The sequence below is a fragment of the Ornithorhynchus anatinus genome, chromosome X1 (genome assembly GCF_004115215.2).
Source record: "Ornithorhynchus anatinus isolate Pmale09 chromosome X1, mOrnAna1.pri.v4, whole genome shotgun sequence".
Taxonomy (NCBI): Eukaryota; Metazoa; Chordata; class Mammalia; order Monotremata; family Ornithorhynchidae; genus Ornithorhynchus; species Ornithorhynchus anatinus.
Genome location: NC_041749.1, coordinates 113,746,228 through 113,757,751, shown reverse-complemented (window position 1 = coordinate 113,757,751; position 11,524 = coordinate 113,746,228).

Genomic DNA, 11,524 nt, shown 5'->3' with positions numbered 1-11,524 from the left:
ACCCTCCTCTACAGGTACATACACGCTGCATTCATAACTAGACCCATTCATTTATTGCTTCATATTCAGTATGTCTCACACGCAATTACTGTGTCACACATGCACATTCACTGATACACCCACCCACACTGGATCACACACATTCAAAGGGTGTGCATATTTCTGAGGGGTGGAAGAAGCTTCGTTGCTTGAAACTCAGATCTACCCTCTACTTTTTGCCCCAGGCATCGTTCAGAGAGAATTGGGGGAGGAGGCTGCCCCAATCCTGCTTCTTTATGAGGGCCTTTCTGGCCCCTCCGGAGAGATGAACATCTGGCCCCCCAGGGTGTAGATACGGCTCTGAGCCCGAAGTTTCGAGGCCCCTCCTCCCCGGGTCTTGGGCGGGTTTGGAGCAGCGGTTGCCCCCGATTTCTTTAGCTGGCTCTCCCTGGCCCTTTAAATCTCCCCGTAGCTGCCCTCCAGGTGCGAGGAGTTTACCGCGGAGATTATACACGAGTGATGCTTTTAGCTAGGAGAGGGGCCCTGAGGACTTAGGGGTGAAGGTTTGTGACCAGGTGGTTAGCCTTGCTTCGAGCCCCAGACCTGAAAGAACCACCACCTTGTCCCTGAAGTTCCATCCTGTCTGAAATGAGAGTTATCTGCTGTGTCCCTCCAGCCCTGACAGTCCCCTCTTGGACCAATGAGCCACAGGGAAACCTTCCCTTGTTTATGCTCCCCACCCCCTCTGGGCAGCTCTGCTTGGAGGTGGGACAGGTACTCCTTAGGACGCCCAGCTGCCCCTGACCGAAGGGGCAACTCTGTAATAATGAATAGGCTCAGGCCAGTGGTCTAGACACAATCTTCAAATTCATAAATTGGGATCCACTGAACCACTTCTGGAAAGAGGCCATCTCTGTCCCCTCCTCCCGTTTCTAGGAGTTGGAGGAAATGCGGCCCCAGTCTTGTCACCGTGTTGGTGAACCAGCATCTACAGGTATTTGCGTTTTCCCAGATTGTCTCCAATTAAAGCAACAACAAACTCTTTGTCTTTCTTTTTGGATGTCATTTTATTCAAGTAATATCTCTGGTTTTCACCCTTCTCCCGTCGCCTTGCAGGGAGCTCTGCCTGGACCCCGGAACGGAACAAGTCTACAATAGAAAGGAGAGCGCACCCAGGATATCCAGGAGTCGAGGCTCGACGCTTCTGGGGAGAGAGCGGAGGGTGGATGAGCAGGATGAGGGAAGCAGCACTGGGCCGGCAGGGGGAGCCAGACGCTGCCTGATCTCCAGGGCTCCGGGCATAGCCGGGCGTGTTTCCGGGTGGCACAGCGGTGGATAATTTTTTTCCCCTCCTTAAAATAAATATTTAGACTCCGGAGGCTTGCTTCCGCGCCGGATCACCGCCCCTTTAAGTGGATTCTCGAGCCAGACTGGGCCCGAGTCCCGGACCTAGGGAATGTAATGCCCCTCCTGCGAGCTGCCGAGGACGCTGTGTCCGTTGCCCCTACGTGCTCCCCACGGTAATCCCTAACCACACTCGGGGCCCCCAACCTCGGAGCCTAGCAAACACTACTACCAGACAAGTCCGGGGAAAGCAAGTGGGAGCAGTTCTCGGGGGCGGGGGGCGGGAGGGATTCCTGGACTATCTGATCATTGCTCAAAGGCCTGGTCAGTGGGCTGTGGGAGTTTGGTTGTGATGGGGGCGAGTGTATTCACCGGTAATTAATTACCTTCGAAACACAGGTCAGTGACCTGAAATTGTCTGCAGATCTTGGAGATGTGAGGAAGAGGAGGGGCCCAAGGAAGGGTAGACAGGACGCCTGGGTTCCATTTCCGACTCAGAGAATGATGTGCCGCGTGTTCCAGGTTAAGCAGACCGCACTCTCTGAATCTTGGTCTTCCTCGGGGTCACACCTCAAAATAGTCGTATTGTCCCAATGGGGCGGGGAGGGGGGGTCAAGGAGGAAGCGTTAGGATAAAAGTAGGGTTAGGGTTGGGAAGCGGGGATTGAGGGTGAAAGAAGGGTTAGAGTTAGGGATGAGGAGGGGGTTTAAAATTAGGGTTGGAGAGATGAGTTTAGGGTTAGGGAGGGGGAAGGGTTGAATTGTTGGGCATTTCCAAGCTTCAAACGCAGTTCCAGGAACTGAGCTGCTGAAGAGGAGATAGCCACGCCCTAACATTTGACCCCTCCCGTGGAAATCCAGGAATCCCCGGCCGAGCAGCCCTTATTAATCAATGGTGTATGTTGAGCGCCTACCGAGTGCATCAAGGAGAGCACAACAGAAACGAGAATGGGGGACTGGAGTCCAGCTTCCCCTAGCCAGCTCAGTCGGACAGGAGCCGAGTGGAAGGCGCGGGGAGGGGCGCACCGTGGTTGCAGAGGTCAAGGAAGCGTTGATTACTCAGCTCACGAATTCAGACTTTCCGGAAAGTTTAACGACAGTGTAGTGAGAGCTTTCAGAGAACTATGGGAAACTATCTTCATCCAGCGTTCTTGGTCCTGAGCCTTTATCTCTGGGTCCTTACCATCAAGGTAGGCAACAGCTTGGACTAGTGGAAAGAGGCTGGGCCTGGGAGTCGAAGGACCTGTGTTCTAATGCTGCCTCCACCCTTTGTCTGCTGTGTGACCTTGGGCAAGTCACTTCATTTCTCTGTGCCTCAGTTACCTCCTCTGTAAAATGGGGATTAAGACTGTGATTCCGCACAGGAGGCATGGACTATGTCCAACCTATCTATCCCAGAGCTTAGTACAATGCCTGGCACATAGTGAGTGGTTAACAAATAACACTTTAAAAAATAGTTAATGGGTCTAGTTACTTTTTCCCCCGGCAGACCTTTCAGAAGACAGTAGGGCCATCAGCTCCCTGATTACTGGCCCAGCTCCTCAACAATTTTGCTTTCGCAACTCTAAACCCTTCTCCTGGGATATCCACCCCACTGAAGGTTGACAATCCTTTCAGGTGTTAATGAGGCTGGTTTGGTGAGGGGAAGGGGAGGGGTCTCTTTAGCAACGAAGGTGAAAAACACTGCTACCTAGTTCCCTATTGTCTTTAAGACAAAGGACACTGTTTCTGCCTACTTCCACACCCATTTTCACAGGGTGTCTACCAAGGAATGGGGGAAGGGCCGGGAGAGGAGGACAGCTATGGGCTTCAGAGGCTTCCTTTCCTTGGGCTTCCTGACCCAACCCGGTTAGAAGTAACCAGGACCGGAGGGTCGGGGGGTGGGGGAGGGGTCGATGAAGAGACCCTTTTGCACCAAGAAACGGGAGAGTGGGAGGCAGTGATGACCTCAGCTTGGCCGCTGAGGCCGCTGCTGCTCTGAAGACAGATATGCCAGATTCCCCACTCTTTCTTCTGGTGAATGTTGAAATCTGAGTTCCCCAAGAATCCTAAATCTGAGATGTCTAATCTCCCTCAGAACAGCTCTTGGTGATTCCCCCACAATCTCCACAATGTAGCTTGGGATCCCTCAATCCAGCCCTCAGGCTTCTCAGCCAGCAAACAGGCAAGGGTCCTTTATGGAGACTCACTTAAAATTGAAATCCCCTTCCCCCACTCCCTCATTCCTTGTGGTTTCCTGGGGGAGGGGAAGGAGGAATAGCAACAGCAAGGAAGAAGGCATTTAACTGTTCAGCTTTTTCATCTCTGAAGTCAGGGTCCGGTGTCTTCAGGGGAATCCAGGCTCCAGTATCTCTTCCTGCTCCAGATTCGACCCTGGTATCTTGCTGGGTCAGATGGACCAGATGCAAGATTCAATCCCGACTGGCTGGGAGGGAAGGAAGCCTAATATTGAGCATCCTGGATTATAGCCCTGCTTGGGTCTATCCCACCCTGGCCAAGGCTCCAAACTATACTACTCAGTGGCCTGCTGCTGAAAGACCCACAGCAGGAAAACAGAGCCAGGTGTGTGGCTTAGTGGAAAGAGGACTAACGGCTGGGGAGTCAGAGGTCATGGGTGTGTATCCCGGATCTGCCACTTGTCAGCTGTGTGACCTTGGGCAAGTCACTTCACTTCTCTGTGCCTCAGTCACCTCATCTGTAAAATGGGGATGAAGACTGTGAGTCTCACATGGGACAACCTGATTACCTTGTATCTACTCCAGCGCTTAGAACAGTGCTTGGCACATAGTAAGCGCTTAACAGATACCAACATTATTATTAATACATAGCAGATGGGGAGGAGGAAAGAGAGGGAGGGAGAAGGAAAAGGTTGGGGAAGGGGGTAAGGATTGGGGATGGTGCAGAATTAAGGTGTACCCTTCCCCATTTTCCATTCTTCTAGAGAAAGCTCTTGGAAGTCCTGGTGCCAGGCTAGGAACATGAGGACCCTCGAGTAGAGACAAGGGTCCCCAAAGAAGCACCTTGTGAGGGAGAGAGAGAGAAGAGAGTGTGAGAGAGACTGGAGGCAGGATGGAGGGGTGCAAGTGGGCGATCGTGTAGAATGTGTGAACTAGAGTGACGGGAGCCTTTGGAAGTGTGTGCATGATTGTGTATGCATCTGTGTTTGTGGTTGGGTGAGATTGTTTCTGTGAGTGTGTTTGTGATCGTGAGGGTCTCTGTGGGTGTGGGTCTACGATTTTCTGAGTGTAATCCGCAGGGACCGCCCGCCCGCGCTGTCTGCCTATGCGGGAAGCGGCAGCGGCTGCCGGGAGCGAGGGGAGCCAGTCACACTGAGTTAGGAGGAGAAACACGAGGAACAGGAAACCGCGGCAAGCTCGCTCCCTCCCGCAGAGTTTTCCCGGGGCTCCGCCAGCAGCTCCGGGGCCGAGGGAAGGGAGGGGAAACAGGAAGGTGGGGGAGGGGGGAGAGAGAGACAGAGAGACAGAGAACGCTAGCGCTATAAGAGCGGCAGAAGGAATGAACTGAGCCACGGATCCTTGGGGAAGGAGAGGTTGAAAAGGCTTACGATTTACCGTCCTTATTATTTAGAGAAGGTATTCCCTCCCTCCCTTCCCGCCGGAGGATCACGGCCCTAAGTCTCCGAAGTTTTTCCCGCCTTCCCTCTTCCTCCCCCCTAATACCAATTCCATCCTTCTACCTCCTCCTTCCCTCCGCCTCTGGATTTCCCCTTTAATAACCTCTCAATTTAACGCGAGGCCCCGAGCGGCCCATAGCCCGGGGCTAGTAAAACTACAGGCCCCGAGCCCGGCCCCCTTTTTCGACCCCATTCTCCTTCCATCACCCCCCCCAAACTTCGGGGTGCGGCCCGACATCTATCTGATTGTCGGACACTCGTCCCTCGGGGCGGTGCTTTTCGGATCCCTACCTCCCCCTCGTGGACACTCGCGGGAACCACATAACCCCAAGTTAACAATCGATCTCAATAAAATTTCGGCCTGAGCGCCTGGGAGACTATAATATTCATTAATTCAATAGTATTTATTGAGCGCTTACTATGTGCAGAGCACTGTACTAAGCGCTTGGAATATACAATTCGGCAACAGATAGAGACAATCCCTGCCCAGTGACGGGCTCACAGTCTAGTTAGTAGGCATGAGCCAACCTCCTCCCCTAGATTGTAAAATCCCCGGCTGGATTACAAACGCTTTGAGGGCAGGAATCATGTCTACCCACCCTATCGTTTATTCAATTAAGTCGTATTTTTTGAGTACTTACTATGTGCAGAGCACTGTACTAAGCGCTTGGAATGTACAATTCGGCCACAGATAGAGACAATCCCTGCCCAATGACGGGCTCATAGTCTACCGTGTTGTACTCATTCATTTATTCAATCGTATTTATTGTGTGCCTACTGTGTGCCGAGCACTGTACTAAGCGCTTGGAAAGTACAGTTCGGTAACAGATAGAGACAATCCCTACCCAACAACGGGCTCAGAGTCTAGGAGTGGGGGAGACAGACAACAAAACAAAACAAGTAGACAGGCATCAATATAAATCAATAGAATTATAGATATAGACACATCATTAATAAAACAAATAATAAATATGCACATATATACACAAGTGCTGTGGGGCGGGGATGGGGGTAGAGCAGAGGGAGAGAGTAAAAGCAGAGAGGAGTAGGGGCGATGGGGGGGAGGGGAGGAGGAGCAGAGGAAAAGGGGGGCTCAGTCTTGGAAGGCCTCCTGGAGGAGGTGAGCTTTCAGTAGGGATTCCTCACCCAGGTGCTTAGTACAGTGCCCTTGCATGCAGTAAGCCCTCCCTAAATACCATAGATTACCTAAATACCTAAATACCTGTCCTCAAGGACCTTACAATCTAAGGAATAAAAGAAAGTACAACTAGGAGAAAGCAAGAGAATATAAAGATATGTGCACAAGTGCTAAGGAGGGGGTGTGAGTACAGCTGCTTTGGTAATAAAGTACTGAAGCAGCAGTTGGGGTTCTCTACCTAGTTCGAGCTCTTAGTTTCCCATGGCAGTTCTTGACTAGGTCCCCTCCCTCTTCTGGTCTCTGCTTCCTTGCCTGGTCAACCTCTGTGGGCTAGAAGGCTATCATTGAGCCTACAGAAAGAGGCTGGCATCCTGGGGTAGGAAAAGAGAAGCAGCATGGCCTAGTGGAAAGAGCACGGGCCTGGGAGTCAGAGGACACACAAATTCATGAAGTGTTCCATATTTTTTTTCTACAAAACTGTTCAGTCCACATTTTCCCACTCCTCAAGGGCCTCCAGTGGTTGCCTATCCACCTCCGCATCAAACAGAAAGTTTTTACCATCGGCTTTAAAGTACTCTCTCCTACCTCACCTCACTGTTTTTCTACTACAATCCAGCCAGCACACTTCACTCCTTTAATACCAACTTACTTACTCACTGAATCTCGACCTCATCTATCTTGCTGCCCAACTCTCACCCACATCCTGCCCCTGGTCTGGAACACCCTCTGTCTTCATATCCGACAGATGATCACTCTCTCCCTCTTCAAAACCTTATTTAAAACACAGCTCCTCCAAGCAGCCTTCCCAACTAAGCCCTCATTTCCTCTTATCCCACTCCCTTCTGGATCACCCTTGCCCTTGAATTTTCCCCCCATTATTCACCCCTCTCTCAGTCCCACAACACTTATGTATAATACCATAATTTATTTATTTATATTAATTCTGTCTCCCCCTCTAGACTGTAAGCTCACTGTGGACAGGGAATGTGTCAACCAATTTTGTTATAATGTACTCTCCCAAGAGCTTAGTTCAGTGCTTTGCACATAGTAAGCACTCAATAAATACAATTGATTAGTTGATCTGGGTTCTAATCCAAGTTCCGCCATTTGTCTGCTGTGTGATCTTGGGCAAATCACTTCACTACTCTGTGCCTCAGTTACCTCATTTGTAAAATGGGGATTAAGACTGTGAACCCCATGTGGGACATAAACTGTGTCCAACCTAGTTAGCTTGTATCTATCCAGTGCTTAGTACAGTGCCTGGCACATAGTAAGCGCTTAACAAATACCATAAAAAAAACCGAGAAGGGGCTCCAGAGTGCAGAGGGGAACTGAGGCCCAGAGTAAAGTCCTCTGTCCCCAACCTGTTAAGAAGGGTTAATTTCCTGGGTTGTTTTCCCTGCTTCCTTCCTTTACTAGGAGCCAGAGGCCAAGGAGCCCTGGTGGGTCCAGTTCCTCCTCACTCCTCCCCCAACCCTCTTCTCCCTTGTCCCCTATTCCCCTTCTGCCATTTCCTGATTCTTGCCTTGTAGCCTGATCCAATGGAGCTCTTTCTCAGGGCATCTTTTATTCCATGGAGAGGCTCGGAGGAGTCTCCCACTCACTGATCAATCACCTGCCTGGGACTCCTGGATCTTATCTTGGGAAAGCAGACTCATTCATTCATTCATACAATTGTATTTATTGCACTTACTGTGTGCAAAGCACTGTACTAAGCGCTTGGGAGAGTACAGTATAACAACAGACACATTCTCTGCCCACAATGAGATCACAGTCTAGAGGGGGAGATACATTAATATAATAAATAAATAATAAATTAGAGATATATACATCTGTGCTGTGGGGATGGGAGGGAGGATGAATAAAGGAGCAAGTCAGAGCGATGCAGAAGGGAGTGGGAGAAGAGGAGAAGAGGCTTAATCAAGGAAGGCTTCTTGGAGGAGATGTGTCTTCAATAAGGCTTTGAAGTGAGGGAGAGCATACTTCCCAGCGTTGGCTCTGGCCCAGTGACCTTTGACTGATGGTCAAGACACTGGGGTCTGGGCTGATCCTTCTGGGCCTGGGGCAGAGATTCATTCAATAGTATTTATTGAGCGCTTACTATGTGCAGAGCACTGTACTAAGCGCTTGGAATGGGCAATTTGGCAACAGATAGAGACAATCCCTGCTCAATGACGGGCTCGCAGTCTAAATGGGCAGAACAAGACAAAAACAAGACAATATAATCAAGATAAATAGAATCAAGGAGATATGCACCTTATTAACAAAATTAATAGGGTAATAAATAATATATACAAATGAGCACAGTGCTGAGGGGAGGGGAAGGGGGAAGAGCAGAGGGTGGGGGGGAGGGGAGGGGGAGCAGAGGGAAAAGGGGGGGCTAAGTCTGGGAAGGCCTCCTGGAGGAGGTGAGCTCTCAGTAGGGCTTTGAAGAGGGGAAGAGAGTTAGTTTGGCGGATGTGAGGAGGAAGGGCATTCCAGGACAGCGGTAGGACATGGGCCAGGGGGTCAACGGCGGGATAGGCGTGAACAGGGGACAGTGAGGAGGTGAGCAGCAGAGGGGCGGAGTGTACCGGGTGGGCAGTAGAAAGAGAGAAGGGAGGTGAGGTAGGAGGGGGCAAGGTGATGGAGAGCTGTGAAGCCGAAAGTGAGGAGTTTTTGTTTCGTGCGAAGGTTGATAGGCAACCACTGGAGGTTTTTGAGGAGGAGAGTGACATGTCCAGAGCTTTTCTGTAGAAAACACTTGCTATGCGCCAGGCACTCTACTAAGCGCTGGGGTGGTTACAAGTAAATCAGGTTGGACATAGTCCCTGTCCCACGTGGGGCTCACAGTCACAATCCCCATTTTACAGATGAGATAACTGAGGGCCAGAGAAGTGAAGTGACTTGCCCAAGGTCACAAAGCAGACAAGTGACGAAACCGGGATTAGAACCCATGTCCTTCAGACTCCCAGACCCATGCTCTAACCGCTACACCACGCCGCTTCTCTAAAGGTGATCAGGTTGTCCCAGTGGGGCTCACGGTCTTAGTCCCCATTTTACAGATGAGGTAACTGAGGCACAGAGAAGTAAGTGACTTGCCCAAAGTCACACATCTGACAAGTGGCGGAGCCGGGATTAGAACCCATGACCTCTGACTCCCAAGACCATGCTCTTTCCACTCAGCCACACATAGATGTCCTCAGTGACGCCCCTCCCTCCCATCCCCCCCAACTTGGGGCCTGGAAGACCTATCAGGCATTTCAGTGGTGGAGGTCCTTGCCAGCAGGTCATGAGGTGAGGGATTTGCAGGGGGAGCCCTGCTCTTCTGCCTCCAGATTAAGTACCTGGAATTCCCCAGATTTCCAGTAATGCCTCCCCGCCCCCCCCCCCCCCCCCCAACCCCCTGCTGATTCAGTAGGGATCTAAATCCCCTGGAGAGGCTTCAGGAGGCCGCTGCTCTGGCATGCGCCCTTGATGTCTGCTTCCTGTCTCATCTGAGAGCTGGCTGGCCTCAAGCGGGTGGGAGGTCTGGTTCCACCCCAGGCCCCAGGCTGGGAACTATTTGTCCTCTGAGTTCTGGCTCAGCCCAAGCCTTGAGGATACAGGGGTGATGCCAGATTCAGCTCTGGGAACACTTCCGCACAACTCAACTGGTTCCCCCAGGCTCGAGCTCAGAACAGAGTGGGGAAAAGTTGGGAAAAAGAAGAGGTGCCCCTTTCCGTCCCCTCAGGGCTGAGGCCTCCCAGTGCTGAGGCTGAAGCAGAATGAATTCTAGCTTCTGTAGGGTCAAGTTTCTGGGCTTCCCAGCTTTAACAACTCCCCACGGTGGGCTCCCAGCTGCTACCCAGAGAATCAGTCCTATTGAGCCTAACTAGGTAGGCAACTGAGAGTGGAGATTCCGAATCCCTAAGGCAGAGAACTATCCAGAGCAAAAATGGATGGCCCATGGGAGAGTGAGAGGAAATTTCTTCCTACCTCGGGCCGCCACTTCCCTCCCTATCTCCACAACCCAGGCTCTCTTCCCAGTCTGTCCTTGGATTTAGCACAGGATTTCCCACTTGTCCCTGGGCTCAGGGCCTGAATCTGAAGGGATCTTGCTCAAGCGGCAAGTGGAGGAAGCCACTCCTCTCTTCCCCCTTCTCATGGTGGGCTTAAAGAGAGGGTGCTGCTGTCTAATTACCCCACATTTCCCCCATAGTCACACATGTGAATCAATATTTGAGATGGTACTTGCTACTCCTTTCCCTCTGTTTACCATATGCAGCAGCAATATCCTGCTCCTCCGAGCCACTTAGCCGGGGTTTTGTTTGGGTTCTAATTTTTTTGTTGCACTTAGAAAATTACACATAATTATAGCTTCTGTATGGTAATGTTCCCATTCCTCAGACCCCCTGCATTACTCAGCTGTCGCTTGGCTGCCTACGCAGAGCTCTTAGAGAATAGATACTGCAGCAAAAAAGCTCTTTTTTTTCCCCTTCAAAGCACACGTCTTAATGAGCTGGGGGAGGAGGGAGGGGCCTAGGCTCAGGAGAAAGGGGAGGACTTTCTCTTCCTGCTTGAAAAAAAAAAAACCCAAAAAAACCCTCCCCCAAGCCCACCTCAAGTTAAGTTTGCAGCAGCTCCGGGAGCCCGTTCTGGTGGAGCTGATCTCTGGGGCATCTAGCAGGAGGCAACATGGGTCTTGGGAGAGCAGAGAGGGATGGAAAGGAGGAGATGGAAAGGCAGGATGGACTGTAGAGAGAGAGGGAAAGTAGGAAATAAAGTTTTAAGGACAGAGGGGCAGAAGCATCAGGGACTCAGGGTTGCCTAACAGCACCATGTGGCCATCAATGTGGTATTTATTGAGCGATTACTATGTGCAGAGCACTGTACTAAGCACTTGGGAGAGTACTATCCAACATAATTAGCGGATCTGTTCCCTGCCCTTACGAGCTTACAGACTAGGCCATGAAAAGCATAAGACTAGGAGTCAGGAAACCTGGGTTCTAGGTCTGGCTGTATTTGCCTGATGTGTCACCTTGGGGAAATCACTTAACTTCTCTGGATCTCAGTTTCCTCATTGTAAAATGGGAATCCAATACCTCTTCTCCCTTCCTCTTAGACTGTGAGTGCCACATGGGACAGCAGTTGGGTCCAATCTGATTACCTTTTTTTTTTTAATGGCATTTGTTAAGTGCTTACTATGTGCAAGCACTGTACTAAGTGCTGGGGTAGATAAAAGCTAATCAGGTTGGACATTGTCCATGTCCCACATGGAGCTCACAGTCTTAATTAATTCCCATTTTACAGATGAGGTAACTGAGGCACTGAGAAGTTAAGTGATTTGCCCAAGGTCACGGAGCAAACAAGTGGTGAAGCTGGTATTAGAACCCAAGTCCTTCTGACTCCCAGGCTATATCCACTAGGCCACATTGCTTCCTTATATCTACTTCAGTGATTAGCACAGTG